Below are 18,116 nucleotides of genomic sequence, written 5' to 3' on the forward strand. Positions count from 1 at the left end.
CTGACCAACTCTCCCCTTTCAGAGCGTGTAACTACAAATGAAGCAGAGAGAAACCTCTAGCTTTAGACAGAGGAGATATGGAAAGGTTTCCACTGTGTCACAGGAGAGGCTCCTGGAAAGGGCACCCCAGAATCTGGTCACCATAAGGAAATCTGGTTAGTAGGTAGGCCATGACAATTCCCAGTGACGTCATCAGTAGACACTTCCCTGCACAATCTCTTGTATCCAGGAGAGCCCTAGCATCTCCTGTGATGTCACAAGTGTTACCTTGGCACCAACTACCTGTGGGATGTTTTTTCAGTGCCTCCAGGGTTTACTAATTGACCTGTCGTCCAGGCTAAGCAGGCCATTTGGGAGAAATAGCAAAGAGCATGAAGAGATCAGGGATGGGGAGAAGGAAGCTGGCCTTCTGTCTTATTGTAAAAGGGAAGAAATAAATGGTCCTTGGGAAGCTCAGTGAGCCCTGGGCAGGGGTGAGGAGGTTCCTTGGAGAGATAGCCTTGAGCTGAGCCTTCCAGGAATGGAAATCAGGGCTGGGCACCTCTCAGAAGCAACTGAACTTCTCTATTTGTTATGGTTCCTGGAAGTCAGAGACTTTACATCATTGATTTCTCTATTCCAGGAGACAGTTGTTGGGAAGGGCACTGCTGTTTTCCTGAGAGCTCATGGCTTTTATTCCTTTTGCCTAGAAGACAAAGGTCCTTGGGAAGGAGGGAGAGACTAGTGTGGTGTCCTCAGCTCAGGACTGAGTGCTCCCCCATTGGATTGGTGCAGTTTGTGTCTGGCACGAGTATCTGGGAGAGAGAAGTAGTTCTAGACGATACCGCATCATCTCAGGCTTTCCACTAGAGCTATTCTGACTACCATTCCCTGATAGTGGCCCCCTTAGGTTTCTGAGTCAACAGGTGTGAGTGTCAGGCAGTTTTCTAGTGCAGTGAAGAACTGTTAGTCAGTGAACCAGAACAGGGACTGTCTCCTTCCTGACTTCTCTGGGTGTCCTGAGCAGTAAGTGGGGGAGCTAAATGACCATGTTCTACTGCTACAAGACATCTATATCTACAGTCCTGGGGTCCAGAGAGATCTATCCATGACTCTGGGCATCTCCATAGCAACTGAGTGCTGAAGGAGTTTGTAATTTTCATCATGGCTTCTGTAATTACAGGCTATGGTGTTCTGAAACCAAGCTATATCCTATACAGCTGTGAATACGCCTGAGGAGGCTGTCTCCTTGGTTTTCTGAAGCATCACTAGGGGAGCCAGAGGAAATCAGAGCTCAACAGAGCTCTGGGAATGCTGACATTCACAGCTTCAGCTCTATATCAGGCGAGGTCAAAAGATCACCTCTGGTCCGTCCTTGAATATCCTCCAGTGTGTGGGGTTGGACTGTAATGTATGCAGGAGAGGTGCTGGTCCTCAGCTGCTACATGTCAGTGCGTGTGGGAAACACCTGAACTCTTCCACTACAGATCAGAGAGATGAGCTGCAATCTCATGCAGTAGACTGCGTACATTCCTGGGCTTTGGCTATGACCATGCAGGTCTGTTGTCTCAGACTTCATTGTTCATGGGGACGAGTTGTAGGAAAGCACCAACACGATTGTTTCCCTTCCTCCGTCCTTGGGTCTTAGATTTTAGTGCAATACTTCACATCTGATCTTCTAGGTCCACTGTCCTAACTTTAATTCAACATGCACGTCTCTATTATCCCTACACTGTGTGTGTGTGTGTGTGTGTGTGTGTGTGTGTGTGTGTGTGTGTGTCTAAACAGTTTGCATAAGTTTAGGGAAACCTTGCCACTGAAATCCTATAGGAGTCTATGTAAAAAATCTGTAAGCTGTGGATGGGGCAGAATCCAAATGTTCTCCCACAGCGTGGCCTTCTAGAAAGAGTAGCATAGACTACAATAAAAGAACACACTTGAAAGTAAGATTGGAGGAAATGCCCTGGCATATCCACATTGTCACTGTCAACTGTGACATTGCTCTCTTGGCCTCTGTGGCCAGAGAGGAGGGCTCTGAAGACCAGCTACATCCTGTGGAGCTGTGAATAAGCTTGAGGCAGCTGTCAACTGGGTCATATGAAGCTTGTGAATGGAGTGAGCAGACAGTAGGAGGACATTGTGACACTGCCCTCCCAATGGAGACATGGAAGTGTTGACAATCACAGTGGGTGAGTGAGTCTCAAGCCTGAACTTTGAGAGCCAGCTAGGCAAAGTTTAACCTGTCAGTCACGTCCTGCATGTCCACCACAGGCCAAGGGTGGGCTCAGATGAAGCTCTGTTGCAGACAGGAGCTGTCCCTTGTGAGCTGCATCTCAGGGAATGTGGAGGACCATTCAGCCTCCTGTGATGTGGGAGATCAGAGTAGTAAGAGGCAGACAGAGGGGACAGTTCTGTGTTTGTTTTTCTGGGCTACCATAACTGCATCTTCCAGGCTAAGGATTTGCTCATGGAAGTCGGTGTCTCACTTTTGTAAAGGCCAAGCTGTCTGCAGTCTCAATAACACAGCTGGCTCCAGGCTTCTTCCTTAGTCACTGGGATTTACAGGCATCCTTACACCTTGTCTTCTAGATCCACACATGCTTTTCTGGCTTCATGTGTACAAGGTATATTTTCTCATTCTCTCTCTCTCCTCTCCCCCTCCCCCCTCTCTCTCTCTCTGTCTCTTTTTCTTCTTCTTCTTCTTCTTCTTCTTCTTCTTCTTCTTCTTCTTCTTCTTCTTCTTCTTCTTCTTCTTCTCCTCCTCCTTCTCCTCCTTCTCCCTCTCCCTCTCCCTCTCCCTCTCCCTCTCCCTCTCCCTCTCCTCCTCCTCCTCCTTCTTCTTCTCCTTCTTCTTTTTTCTTCTTCTTCTTCTCCTCCTCCTCCTTCTTCTTCTCCTTCTTCTTTTTTCTTCTTCTTCTCCTCCTCCTCCTCTTCCTCCTCCTCTCATCTCTGTCTCTTTCTCTCTCTCTTTCTCATTCTCTCTTTTCTCTCATCTCTCTGTGTGTCTCTACGCCTCTCTCTCCTATGTCTTCCTGTTTCCCACAATAGTCTTTACTATGGAAGACACATTTTATACCAGTTTATGCAATGCTTCTCTCATAAACTCCAGTGTGATCTCAACGTGCTGTTCCCTAGAGAAGCCCAATTAGGAATAGAGTTGACATCCAACTCTGCTAGACCAGGACTTCAACACCTGAGGAGGCACAAATTATTCAACAACTCTCGTCAAGCCTAGGGTCCAAGGAGCATGTGTGGAAGGAAAAGTTTCAGAGATCCGAGAAAATGCATGCCAGGCTGACCATGGGCTGGCTTCTCTTTGCAGGGACTGTCAGCATGAGGAGAAAGGTAACATGGGGCTTTAATAAACCTGTATGGTTTAAGAATACTAAGTCTCTCCCCTTACTTTCCCCTTCCCTGTGTTCCTAATGGATGTTGTACCTAAATGTAGCAGTGTCAGCCTTTCAAGAGCATGGAAGTTGTCACATGTGGCACCCAAGAGAAGAACTTGACTTTTGTCCCCTGGTTGATGCTCCTGACCAGTGATCTACAACATCATTTCCATCATGATTGCTGCTTTGTTTTGGTGTGTGTGTGTGTGTGTGTGTGTGTGTGTGTGTGTGTGTGTCTGTCTGTCTGTCTGTCTGTCTGTCTTTGTCTGTGTCTGTTTCCTCCACCTGATACCTCTCCATAGCCCAGGATGACCTCTTAATTGCTCATTCCAAGTTTGACCCATCATGCTTTCTGTGAGTGTTTGCCTTTGATGTCTCATGTTCCGCCCGTGTTGACCAGTGCTCAGGTGTCTGAAGCCAGACCTGTGAACAGATGACCACATCACTAACAGCCTCATGGATAAAATAAGATTGTGAGCCTCTGAAGGAAGATTTTATCAGAATTTATGTGATTTTTTTGTGTTTTACTCCCTCACCCAAAATATACTACTCTGTGGATCTTCCCCAAGTCTACCAAGAAGAATCCCTTAGGGCCACACATATTGATCTAGGAACTCCCACACGATTTTAAGACCATGGCCAGGAGGTACAAGAAATCACTTGGCTTGGAAACTTCCAATAATATGATGCTGTGGAGCTATGGGAAGTGTTACTAGATAAGGATAAATCACCTTAAAAGCACATACATGTATACAAGATGCTATTCAAAATTTATCCAGAGGTACTGTGGCAACCTACATTCAGCTCAAAGATTGATTCTCCACCTCATAGATTCTGATCAGATCCCTTGAATATAAAGAAAACTATATGGGAACTCACTTGCTTATCACATGACAGTACAACTAGGTAGTCACAGCAAACAGGACATTCAGGAAGCATGGCCTGATCTTGCCAACAGTGAAGTGAGTGTATGTAACTGATAAGGTCTGGCATGACCCTCAAATGTTTAAAATACCAAGATTGACATTAGATTTGTGTTTACTGAATAATCAATAATTGCTGAGTTTTGGAACAAAATCAGAATCTAAGGACTCCAAAAATTATTTACCATGTAGTTCTGAATTCCAACGGAGAGATTAATGGTGGATATTATGATTTAACCTGTGGCCCAGAGGTATAAGGAAATGGTGTAATTTGGGGTGATTAGATAAGTTAAAGAAGAATGCAAAACAAAAGAGGTTGTGTTGTCTTTGAGCAGGTGTGCTCCCCAAACTTGTAGCACGAGTTACCCTGGAATGGTACATAGACACACACACACACACACACACACACACACACACACACACACACATCCTACAAATAATTGTCTTGCTCTCTTGCCTGGGGCAAACAGGCTTTATCCAAGATATGGAGTATATACCCAAGAGTAAGTTAAGCCCAATTTCAATGAGAGAATTCAGAATTCCTCTTCCTTTCTTGAGAAAGCATTCTGTGCCTGAGTAATGCTTGAAAAGACTTGAAAACAGTAACAACTGAATCCCACTTTTAAAGCAGCTTTTCAGAGATGTCTAGGGGCTCAAGTTTGATTTTATGGACCTGCAGTTGCTCAGTTCTCATGATCACAGGATTGGACCAGGTCATTACTAGACATAACTGTGTAGGGACAGTAAGAGCTTTGAGAATTCTTCAAGCTGAAAAATCTAAGAAATCATACTGGCAACAGCTTAATGCAAAGGCAGAAACTTGTGAGTGGATAAAGTCCAGCGTCTAAGACTGAGCAGCGGGTTGGGAGCCAAGGAGAAGCAGTGTATCTAAAGGAGCAGTGCTGGGTGCAGGACAGGTTACTAAAATGAAGGAAGCTAAGGGCTTCAGGAAATACGCATCAGGAAGACTCTGAATGGTGGAAATTGTATGCTATAAATTTATTGGTGCACATTGAGAGGATGAACGTTTTCCAATGTTTATCTCCTTAGCAGTGAAAATATTTGAGCTGAGTAAATGCTGTAGCCCAGGTAGGAAAGGGAAGTGGGTTTCCATACAGACATTGGAATTCCCCTCATGCTGAACATGAACATGGGAGGGCTTCAGAGAAGTGTTCAGGCACATCCAGAGCTGCTGGCCATCCATGAGGAGTCTTAGCGTGTAAATTTGTGCTTGTCCTGAGGGATTTTCAAGAATATTAGTGTAGATCAGTGAAGAGAATTTCTCCACTAGAGAGACTAGAAACAACATCCTGTACATGCCTCATCTTAGCCTTGGAAGGCCTTGACCTACAAAGGCCCCAAAGAGGCATAGCTACATTCATCTTTAAAAGGATATAGCAATTGGTGACTGACAGCCTTTCCACTGTTTCCAAGGCCAGCCACAGGCTGTAGGACTGTGGTGCTAAATCTTCAGCAGAGAAGGCTGCTTATCTTAATTATTGTGTTTGGTTTTTGCTTTGAGTTCTCTTTGCTTCAGGGGTTGGTTTTGTTTGGTTTGGTTTGAAGTTTTGGTATTTATTCTTTATTAATTTTTGTTTTTGTAATAGATTTGCAATTCTGCTAAGGTCATACACACTTCATATTATGACTGTATCCTTTCACCTCTTCAATGTTAAGAATCTTGTTTAGCTTGTGTGGTGTCACAAGTCTGCAATCCCAGAAACCATAGGCAGAGATAGATCAGCGAAACTTGCAGTGGCCTTGGGATTCATAATTTGTTCCCAGCCAGAGCTACACATGTGGATTGGACTCTCCATGTGGCTGGTGTGGCCACTGTGGACACTAATTTCCTGATGGAAAAAGTACTCCTGCTGTATCCTTGTGGTCATTTATTTAGCTACTTCTGAAATATAGTACTCCAGGGATGATCACATAGAACACACTAATGAGAATCTCAACAGTATTGCTCTGATGAATCTCAGGAAATGGAAACATTCACCAATGGAGTAAAAATAGAAATCAGGAAAACCAGAGCTGTCTGTGTCTGGTTTCTTAAGATATAGTCTCAGTGGGAACCACATAGGAGAGACAATGAATTCCACGTTTTTAAAAACTTTTATGGTTAATTTTTATAACGTTGGCCTTGATAAGTATTTGGTGCCTATTTTGGATGGTTGTTTGATTCGGTTTATTATCATTATCATTGTTGTTATTATTTCTTTTATACATAAGTGTTTTCTCTGCTGTACTGTGCACCCCATACATGCAATTCCCACAAAGGCCAGTAGGGGTCAGTGAACTCCACCTGGAACTGAGTTACCCTTTTGGTTGTATGTTAAACAAATGCAATATTTTATTTTATATTTTCAGATTATTTTGAGGGGAATTTTCCCAGACTTTTCCACAGTATGATTTTTACTGGCATACAGGAAGGCTAAGGACTTTTGTGTGTTCATATTGTATTCTGCGTTTATGAATGTACTCATCAGTCTTAAGAGATGGTGATATATTTTTCGAGTTTTTAAAATAGAATCACGACATCTGCAAATGAGAACATTTTGACTTCTCCATTTTTCATTCCTATTCCCTGAATCTTCTTCAGTTGTCATATTGTTCTTCCTAATTATACAAATACTGTACTTCATAAGTATGAAAACAGTGTACATTCTTGTCTTGTTCCTGATTGTAGTGGAACTGATTTGAATTTTTCACTCTTTAGCATGATGCTAGTGGTGGGCGTGTTGTACCTTGCGTTATTATGTTGAAATATATCCTCTATGGCTAGAACTTCTCCAGGACTTCTGTCATGAATGAATGATGGATTTTGTTCCAGGCCATTTTTTTTTTTGTACCTAAAAAGATGATGGCGTCTTTTGTGCCTTTAATCATTTTATGTATTTGTATTTAACATACATTTATGTTATACCAACCTTGTATGTCTGGGTTTAAGAAAGCTTACCTGGTCAAAGATGACTTTTTAATGTGGTCTTGAATCTTTTAAAAAGGATTTTATTGAGAATATGTGCGTATAAGTGGAAATTAGTCTGTGATACTCTCCCTCTCTTTCTGTCACTTGTCTGTAATCCTCTCTCTCTCTCTCTCTCTCTCTCTCTCTCTCTCTCTCTCTCTCTCTCTCTCTCCCCTCCCGTTTGCCTCTTTCTCCCCCTGTCTCCTTGTCTCTCCTTTTTTCTCTATCAATTGTTGGATAATACCAGATTTAACTTAGAATTTTAATGTATTCAATCCTTTTGTCTACTTTATGGAATAGTCTAAGATACTTTAAATGCTCTTTAAATATTCAATAAAATTGTAAAACTGAATACGTGAAGTCCTATGATCTTTTAGGGTGGGAGATTTTAAACACCTACCTCTATGTCATTGGTTATTGTGGCACTGTTTGAATTATGCACCTTGAGCTGATTTAATATTGGTATGTTAAATACATCCGGTAAATCATGAATACCTTAAAAGAATATTCTAGTCTTGGGAATGTAAATATAAAAAGACTTGTGTATTCTCCATGACTCCTTTCTTCTCCATAATTTTATTAATTCCACCCTTTCTTTTACCTAACTTGGCCAGAGGTTATGACAATCTTGTTAATATTTTCCAAGAACCAACTCTTCATTTCATTCATTATATTTTGTCCTCATTCTATTGATTTCAGCCATGATGTGTTGGATATACATGTTATACCCCTTCCACAAGGCTCAAAGGCCAACCTAAAAGATGGGGCTAAGAGAGTATAAGTGCCCAAATTGAGGGGGGATCAGAGGGAAAGAGTGTCTTTTGGATACAAGGAGTGCTGCCTCATGACACATAGCAGCTGTGGTTCCCCACAGAGCTTCAGGCCGGTCAGCAGTCAGGAGTGCAGTGCAAAGGCCTGAGGGCCCCTACTCCTAAGTGACAAACTATGGACAGTTAGTGTCTTCTGTTGGAGGGTGGAACAATTTTTTGAAAGGGTTTATCATGGGGCTATTAAACAGTAATTTAATGTAGAAGATATAAAAACATAGGATTCAAAGAAATAGAGAGTGATGTGGGTGGAATACATGGGAGAATTATCATCAAAATACATTGGTGGAAATTCTCAATAAAACATCTAAAGTATATTCCTCAATATTATGGACATAGAGAATGTTTTATTATATAGGGATATTTCATTAAGTTACTTTAATGAATTCAATTAATTACAACATGTCTGCCAATTCTGTGAGTTCAATGAGAAAGCATTAGCTAATACGTCATTAATAATTTTTAAAGGGCCATTTATGGAAATAGGAAATATTATTTCCATGTACACATTCAACATTGGGCTTCTATAAAATATATTTGAAAAAATAAACACTGTATGTAAGGGAAAAATGTAATTCAAATGGCATACATATGTAAGCATAATATTCACAATTGAAACTCAAATGACTTTGAAACTCATAATAAATATTTATCATCCTTGGACATTACAGAAATGTAAATTAACATTATTATGAGATATCTTTTCATACCTTTCAAAATAACTTAGTTTAGTAACACATAAGAGAATTCACTTTTACTGGGTTATGGAGCAAGGGGAACATTTAGATTCCCCTGGTGGCAATGCAAACTTCTTTAGCAACTTTGGAAATCGGTGTGCTGTGTCTTCAGGAAGGTGGGAATGGGTAAACCTCAAGATACAACTCCAGGGCACATATCCTAATGCTGATTCATCCTAGTATAGACACCCTTGCTCCACCATGGTCAGTGAAGCTCTCTTATACAATTCAGAATTTGGAAATATTCAAGTGGTCCCTTAACAGATGAATGCATAAAGAAAATGTGGTGCATTTACAGATTGGATTGCGCATTAATAACTACAAAAGGAAAAAGGGAAGCTTGTAATTTTCAGGACAATGAATGGATCTTGTAAAAGTCATCCTGGAGGAGATGATCCCGATAAAAAAGGACAAATGGGATACATATTCACTTTAATCTGAATGTTAATTCTTCAATCTGTGTAACTGTATGATCAGTTTAGTGTAAGAGGCTAGGGAAGTGGGCCAGACTGTCCTCATTTTGGGAAGTACAAGTTTACTTATGGATTGCTAAGCGACACTGTCAGGAACAGGAATGTCGAATGTGACGAGACAGGGAAGAGGGCGACAAGGGAGGAAATATAGAAAGGGACAGCTAAAATTGAGACAAAATTGAGGTATTGATTGGAAGCCTAATGGAGTAGAAATTCAAATTATTTTTCAAAATTTTTAAAAAAATTTTTTTTTTTAATTTTTTTCCTTTTTTTTTTTTTTTTTTTTTTTTTTTCCTGGAGCTGGGTACCGAACCCAGGGCCTTGTGCTTGCTAGGCAAGAGCTCTACCGTTGAGCTAAATCCCCAAGCCCATATTTTTTCCAATTTTTTATAAAGGTAACTAAACATTTATTATAGGTGCAAGAACAGAAGATAAAATATTGATTGGTTTCATTTATGTGAAATTTCAATAAAAAGTAAGTCACAAAAGTTACTGAGTTTAACTTTCAGTAAACCTATGTAACAGATAATAAGTATCTGGTCCTTATGGAGACATATGTGAACCTCTTCTTGGAAATATAACTATATTATATTATAAACATTATATATATATACTTATACACAGACATACATATGTAAAATAAATATATGTAAAAATCTCTTTATTTGTTTACATTGCAAATGTCATCTCCCAAAGTGGTCTTTGTTCTTTGAATCCTCCAAATCATTCTGATCCTCTTTTTTTCTAAGAGGGTGCTCCCCCATCTACATACCCACTTCCTCTTCAGCCCTCTAGCACCCTCTTCTCTGGGATATCAAGTTTCCACAGGACCAATTGCCTCCCTTTCCGGAGATGCAGATGAGACAGTTGTCTTCTCCGCATGCTCTGCTGTCTATGGAGCAGAAGCCATGGACTGGCCCATGTATACTCTTTAGTTTGTGGTAAAGTTCCTGAGCCTCTGAAGGGTAAACATAACTGATACTGTTGTTCTTCATATTGGGTTCCAATCCCCTTCAGCTACTTCAGGCGCTCCCCTAATTCTTCTTTCGTGGTCATCAGGCTCAGTCAAATGGTTGGCTCTGAATGTCTGCCTCTGTCTCAGTGAGGTGCTTGCAGAGCCCCTCTGAGGACAGCCATTTCAGACTCTCATCTGCAAGCACATGTTGGCATCAGGAATGGTGCCAGGATTTAGAGTCTGTGGATGAAAAGGTTATTATGGTGGGGTGGTCTCGGGATGGCCTCTACTTCAGCCTCTACTCCTTTTTTGTCTTTGCATTATTTCAGACATGGCAATTATAGTTTAAAATTTTTGAGATATTTGGGCGGCCTCATCCCTCCAATGCAGGGCATCTCTAGCTGCAGGAGGCATTCTCTGGTGTTTCTATGTCCCTGCTGCTAGGTATTTCAGCTAACATCATCACAGTAGGTTTGTGGGATCCTCTTATATCCCTGGCATCTGGGACTTTCCAGGGGTTACCCAAGTTCCACACCCCCCACTGATGCTTATTGTTATTGATTCCCCTTTTCCTCTGGATTTCTCTCCTGTCTCTCCCCATGTTTGCTACTCCCCTTTGTTCATCCTTCTCTGCCTCTAGCTAGTTCCATCCATCCCTCGGTCTACCCTGATTATTTTGTTCCCTATTCTAAGTGGGTTTCATGGATCCACAATTTGGCCTTCTACACTGTTAACCCTCATGTGATCAATGACTTGTACAGTGGGTGTTCTGTTCTTTGGGGCTAACATCCACTTGCCACTAAGTACATCCCATGTTATGTCCTTTTCAATCTCTGTAAATTCACTGCTGTCCAGTTCCATCCCTTTGCCTACAGAGTTCTTGCTGTCCTCATTTCTAATACCCGAGTAGTATTCCCGTGTGTAAATATAGCACATTTCCGTATTCATTCTTCAGTTGAGGTCTATCACGGTTGTTTCCAGCATACAGCTAATATAAGTAAGGCTGCTATGAACATATTCAAACACGTGTCCTTATCAGAGAAAGGACTGGAAGAGCTTGAAGGGGCTCGAGACCCCATATGTACAACAATGCCAAGCAACCAGAGCTTCCAGGGACTAAGCCACTACCTAAAGACTATACATGGACTGACCCTGGACTCTGACCTCATAGGTAGCAATGAATATCCTAGTAAGAGCACCAGTGGAAGGGGAAGCCCTGGGTCCCTAAGACTGAACCCCAGTGAACTAGACTGTCGGGGGAGGGCGGCAATGGGGGGAGGTGGGGAGGGAACACCCATAAGGAAGGGGGGAGGGAAGGGGATGTTTGCCCGGAAACCGGGAAAGGGAATAACACTCGAAAGGTATATAAGAAATACTCAAGTTAATAAAAAAAAAAACAAAAACAAAAAAACAAAAAACAAACAAACAAAAAACACGTGTCCTTTTTACATGTGGATCATGTTTGAGTAAATGCGAAGAAGTGTGTGGTATAGCTGGGTCTTCAGGTAAAGCTATTTGCAATTTCTCTGATCCTCCACATTGATATCCAAAGTGGCTATACAGCTAGTAATCCCACCGCAATGGAGGAGTGTTCCACCTCCTCTACATCCTAGCCCACTCTGCTACTGCCTAAGATTTTTATCTTAGCCGTTCTGATTGGTGTAATGTATAGTCTCAAGTTCATTTTGGTTTGCCTTTTCCTGATAATTAAGGATGCTGAACATTTCTTGATGTGTTTCTCCAGCATTGAGATAAGGTAAGAATTCTTGGTTTAGCTCTCTACCCCAGTTTAAAAGTTGGGTTATTTGGTTGTCTGGGAGTGTAACCTTTTGAGTTCTTTGTATATTTTGAGTTTTAGCACTCTCTCAGATGTAGGGTTGGTAAAACTCTTTTCCCGGTCTGTAGGTTGCTGTTTTGTCCTATTGACAGTGTCCTTTGTCTTAATGAAAATTTTCAGTTTTATGAGATTTCATATATCGATTGTTGATTTTAGAGCCTGACCCTTTGGTGTTCTGTTCTGAATATTTTCACCTGTGCAAATTTGTTCTAGGCACTTACCGACACTTTCCCTTCTATTGGTTTCTGCATATCTGGTTTTATGTGGATGTTCTTGATCCACTTGGACTTGAACTTTGTACAAAGACATAGAAATGGATCAATTTGCACTTTGCTACATGCAGTCTGGTAGTTAGGGTAGCATCATTTCTTAAAATGCATTCCGTTTTCCATTGAATAATTTTGGAATCTTTGTCAAAGTTCAAGTGATCATAGGTGTATGGTTTTATTTAAGGGCCTTCAATTCTCTTCCCCTTGTTTACCTGTCTGTGTTATGAAATCTATGAAGTTTTTTTCCTCTATTTCTCTGTAGTACATCTTGTGGTCAGGAATGGTCCTTGCTGCAGAAGTTCTTATATTGTTGAGAATTGTTTTTTCCATTCTTGTTTTTTCTGTGAAGAATTGAGTTGCAATTTTGATGGAGATTTTTTTATCTGTAGTTTGCTTTTGTTGGATGACCTTTTCTGACTATGTTCCTTCTACTGATCCATGAACATGGGAAATCCTCCCATCTTCTGAGGTCTTCTTTGATTTCTTTCCTCAGACTTTGATTTCTTGTCCTATGGTTTTTTTACTTGCTTGGTTTCAGTTATGCAAAGATATTTTATAATATTTGCAAGTATTGTGAAGAATGTTGTTTCTTTAATGTCTTTCTCTGCCCATTTATCCTTTGTGACAAGAAGGAACACTGTTCGGTTTGAGTTAATTTTATGTATATTCAACTTAATGCAGTTTTTTATCAAGCATAGGAGTACTCTGGTAGGATATGGTGGCTGCTTATGTATACTATCATATCATCTGCAAAGAGTGAAAACTTAACTTCTTCCTGTCTGATTGGTATCCATTTGACCTCCTGTGGTTTTCTAATTGCTCTAACTTGAAATTTGAATGTTCTATCTTGCAAACAGGAAAACAGTGGAGATCGCCTTGTCTTGTCCCTGAGGTTTGTGGGATTGCTGCAAGTTTCTCTCCATTTAATTTGGTGTTTGCTGTTGGTTAGCTGTATTTTGCTTCTATTTTGTTTAGGTTTGTGCCTTGCAACAGAATCATCTGAGACATCAGGAGAAGTGCTCTATCTTTCCTCTCAAAAAGTGAAGATCAGTGAAGGCAAAAACTGGAGACCAAGGAAGCTTTTCAATTCTAGCTATGCAAGCATCCATCACTGTCCATGAGTCCTATCATACTTTCTCCAAACATAACATGTTTTCCCCAGAGGATGGCCTCCTCAAAACATCACAGGATCCTGACTAAGCAAAACCCATGTGGCTCTGCACTACATGACATCCAGACAGAACTTCTTCAGGCTACTTTTAAGCAAAGCTGATGCAATTACCTGTTGAATGACAGAATCAGAGGGTGGTTAAAGTGAGTAATTTACTTAGAACAGATTTTCCCAAGGATTTAAAATTTCTCCAGCCCTGTTTGATGAGACGGGAAGTGCTGACCTCCTGCCCTCTTTTCAGAAGTTTCTCATGACCCAACTCTTTCACTGTGTACATGATGTCCTCCTATCTTTCATCCTGAACCATACTCTAAAGGGGCCTGGAAAAAAACTTGTGGAAGAGGTACAGGCCACGTGCTACATAGTGTGAGCTGAGAAAGTCCAGCTTTGTTGATAAGAGCATCCCTATATTAGATACCAACTTAGTGGAAGCATAGGAGCTCAGCAAAGCAATCCTGACATCCTATAGATACCATACTAAGAGGAAGGTTTATCTGATCCCATGGGTTTGGGTATTGCATACCCCGGATACTAGGGCTTACAGATAGAGCAAAACCTCTCTACACCAGCAGAAATGAGTGACTTTATCCCCTAATGAGGAGTGATATGAACAAATGTGCTTAGCTCTTTCAACAGAGGTGAATTTCCATATGGACCTAGAACTTCCAGATGCTTCTAAACAATTTGATCTGTTTGTTCATGAAAGTAAAGGCACTGCACAGGGTGTTTAAACCAAACTCAGGGCCAGGGAATGGCCCTGGATTACGCATGTCCACACTCCTGGAACCTATAACACCAACCTGGCCCATGTGTCTCAGAGCTAAGGTGACTGCCACTATTAGTGAAAGAAGCAGACAAGTTGAGTCTGGTTTAGGATCTTAAACACACATCCCCCATAGAGTTGTGTCTTTCTTCATAGAGACAGGGGAGCTCTGGCTGTTTAGTGCATGTGTGAAACATAGCAGCTGCTTCTCCTGAACCATCCTGGAGTCCGGTTTGAGAAACCCACTGACATCAATCCTGTTCCTCTCTGGCCTCCTTATGACTTCATCAATGATTGTATGCGATAACAACCATAGTCCCGGGCACCTTTCTATACCTAATGTGCATTCTCTCAACGGTGAAAAATTTGAGTCAGTTTTTTCTAGGTTGGAGCATCATCATTAATGTAGAACCACATATATATGGGCTCCAGCAGTTATTATAAGTGAAGTGATTTGGACTCAAAAGTTATATGCAGGTCTTGCTTCCCACAGAGAAGAACTTAATGACTCAGACTCAGATGGCCAGATTGTGAAAAGGAAAGTGTATCATCATAGACCAGGAAGATCACTATGCATTTGTTACTGCATGTATGTATGCTATGATGTACAGGGAAAGAGGGATCCTCACTGAGTGTTCATACAGTAATTGGAGTGATTCCATCCTGGCAAATGAACTGCATATCTAAAAGCTCCTGGACAAAAAGTAGCAAACACAGGTAAGAGTAGAAGGGAGGAAATAATCAAACACAATGCTGAATTCATTGAAATAGAAACACAGAGAAAGATACAAAGAGTCAACAAAATCAAGAACTGGTGCTTTGTAAAACTCAATAAGATAGAGAAACCTTTAGACTAACTAACTAAAAGGCACAGCGATTGTATCCAAACTAATAAAATCAGTAAGGGGAAGGGTAAAAAACAACAGAAAATGAGGAAACTCAAAAAAATCATGTCTCAATAGAAAAGCTTATACTCAACAGTACTGGGAAATCTAGAAAAAAATGAAATTACAGACAGATACCATGTATAAAGTTAAATCAATTCACGAAGTCTCTAATGTGGACGGAGAGTGTACAAAACATTTTGGAAGCTTTAAAGACAGATGATTTGGATCCCATCCCAGGACTGACGTGTCCAAACATTTTCATCCATAAGATCATGAAAGAAATTTTACTACAAAATGCAAAATCTGTGTAACCACTCACTGTAGTGATGTGCAATCGCTGTGTAATGTGCCTTTCCAATGAATGAACCCTGCAGCATCAGGCTGGCTCACTTGTCTAAGAGCTATGGTTGCTACCCCTGTTAGAGAAGATAACTCTGTGTCAGAAGCTGAAACTCATATAACACCATGCAGTTGAGGCTCTTCTCAAAGGAACAAAGGAACCTTAAATTTTATTGCATGTTTGATACTGTAGCTGGTTCTCCTCCTGAACCATCCTGGAATATGGAGTGAAAACCCACGGCTATCAATGCTGCTACGCTCTAACCTGGTGTTGACCCAAACATGCTCACCAATGATTGTGTGATGAAGCAACAAGGTCTAAATAATCTGTCTAGACTTATTGGACACCCTACACCCTACGAAAGGTTCGGATGCAATGCTCTACATGGATGGGAATGACTTAACTAAACATGGAACCAGGTACAAATGGGCTCTGGTGGGTTACTGCAAATGAAATGATATGGACCCAAAACTTAGAGCCAGAATACATGGTGGAAATGAATACCTGTCATCACATGTGAGACAAGTCGCTATCCTTTGGTTACTGCCCATGCACATGGTATGATCTAAAGGGAAAGAGTTGTCCTCACAGCTTCCAGAAGGACATTAAAATAAAAGAGAACTCTTAGCTTTCCTGGTGAATATTTGTATTCCTCCAGCATTTCTTTGTTTTCAGGGTTTAGCATAACAAATTTATGTCTGCATAGAGGCCAGAGGTTAACATGGCACTGACTTGTCTGCCCCAAACAGGCCCAAAGAACAGTGGGATGTACTGACATTCTGCTCACATTCTGTGACCCACTGTTGCCTCAGACTCCATGGTGTAACCGTGGGAAAACTGAGAATGTACAAAGGACAAAGGAGAGCTTGAGCCCAAAGGTTGGTGGTGGACTCCACAGGAAGGATTGGTGTGCCCGAAAATATTGACAGGGCTCTGGAACAAACCTCAACCAGGCTCCCTGTCTGGGGTCCACAGTACTTAAATATGGTGTAAGTAGACTTGATAGGCTGGCCCTGTATATGTAAGCAATGTGTCAGGTTTGGAGTAATGTAAATCTTAAACAGTGATAATTCATTCAGAAGTGGGCAGATATGAGAGGCCTAGGCTGTGGACAAGACTGGGAAACTGTCTTCGCTGATATCTGCCAGAGAGGGGAGCTTAAGAATACATGATTGTTTTTTCTTTTTTCTTTTCTTTTTTTTTTTTTTTGGTTCTTTTTTTTCGGAGCTGGGGACCGAACCCAGGGCCTTGCTGAGCTAAATCCCCAACCCCTACATGATTGTTTTTAATGAAGCCTTTTCTGGGTGGGAGGAGGTTTTTTTCACCCGCTTGAAAATGTGCAAAAAACAGCTCCAAGTTCCTCCAGGTACTGTTCCAAGCATTTTACCACTCCCTCAAGATTGTCTCAGATAATAGCTGAACATTCATACTCAAAACTGGATAATTAAAGGTAATGATAGATGTATGCATGGCAAATTTGTGCATGCAGATTCAGGGTTCTGGTTCTGTGCAAATAAAGAAAACTATGTTACAGTTTACAATACAGAACTCTCATGAGTGTCCAAGAAAGGGTACATAGGCCTCCTACTTACCCTGTGTCTAGTGTACCACATACATGGCTGGATTCATCCGTATAATATTAGGTTTGACCTACCTCCTTCATTGTTTTCAGGCTCACAGGTTAGCAGTTGGCCAAAATCAATAACCAATTTTTCCATTATCCAGGCCCTCTAGTTCTCCATAAGGGCTATTCATTGAACTATCCCAGAGATCCACTGGTCTTCTGACTTCCCCAACATCACTCCAGTTGCCATTTTGAGCCTTGTCATTGTGTTACCACCCGCTCAAGTATCCAAAGGTAATGAAATCAATTTGGAAAGGATTTACAGGCTTTTCCCACTCATACACCTGTGTGGTGAGGCAGCATTTTACCATGGCTTCTGCAGACTCTTGTCAAGAAGGCAGAAGCCCCCCAGATGACAGCGTCTAATGGACCCTCAGGCCCTTAAGAGCACATGACAATCGAGGTTTCACTAGATCTGAAGCTTTTTCCCTCCCTATCCCTGTTAGTCTTAGCTACATTATGAATAGAAGTTCACGGTCCAACTCCAAACTGACTCAGGCCTGGACCTGGGAATTCAGGAAGGAAGATATTGGAGAAGTCATAGTTGATGAGACCACAGAGAAGCAAACAACAGTCCCTGTTGAACTTTTCTCACTGATATCTACTTTAATTTTCTGGTTGTTTGAGAGATTGTAAGGATGTGGGACTTTAACTTTTTTTTCCTTAGGGGAAGAAAAGTTTATTAAGATAAAAAAGACAAATGAAACAGGGAAAAACTTCTAGAACAGAAAGAAACATGGTACCTGTTGGGTGTGGCTGCCCATTTATAATGTCAGCATTTGCCTGAGTGAGTTCCAGGCAGCCTTGCTTGGCTCCATAGCGAATTCCAGCCCAGCATTTGCTAAAATCTAAAACCCAAGCCAATTAAACAAAAGCCACCAGCTACAAACAAAATGACAACTGGTTTTCCCATGCCAGTGCACGCAGCTCGGCCTCCAGCGAGGCACTGGCCTGGGCACAGCACCATCGAGGGG

Source organism: Rattus rattus, chromosome 1, assembly GCF_011064425.1.
Source record: "Rattus rattus isolate New Zealand chromosome 1, Rrattus_CSIRO_v1, whole genome shotgun sequence".
Lineage (NCBI taxonomy): Eukaryota > Metazoa > Chordata > Mammalia > Rodentia > Muridae > Rattus > Rattus rattus.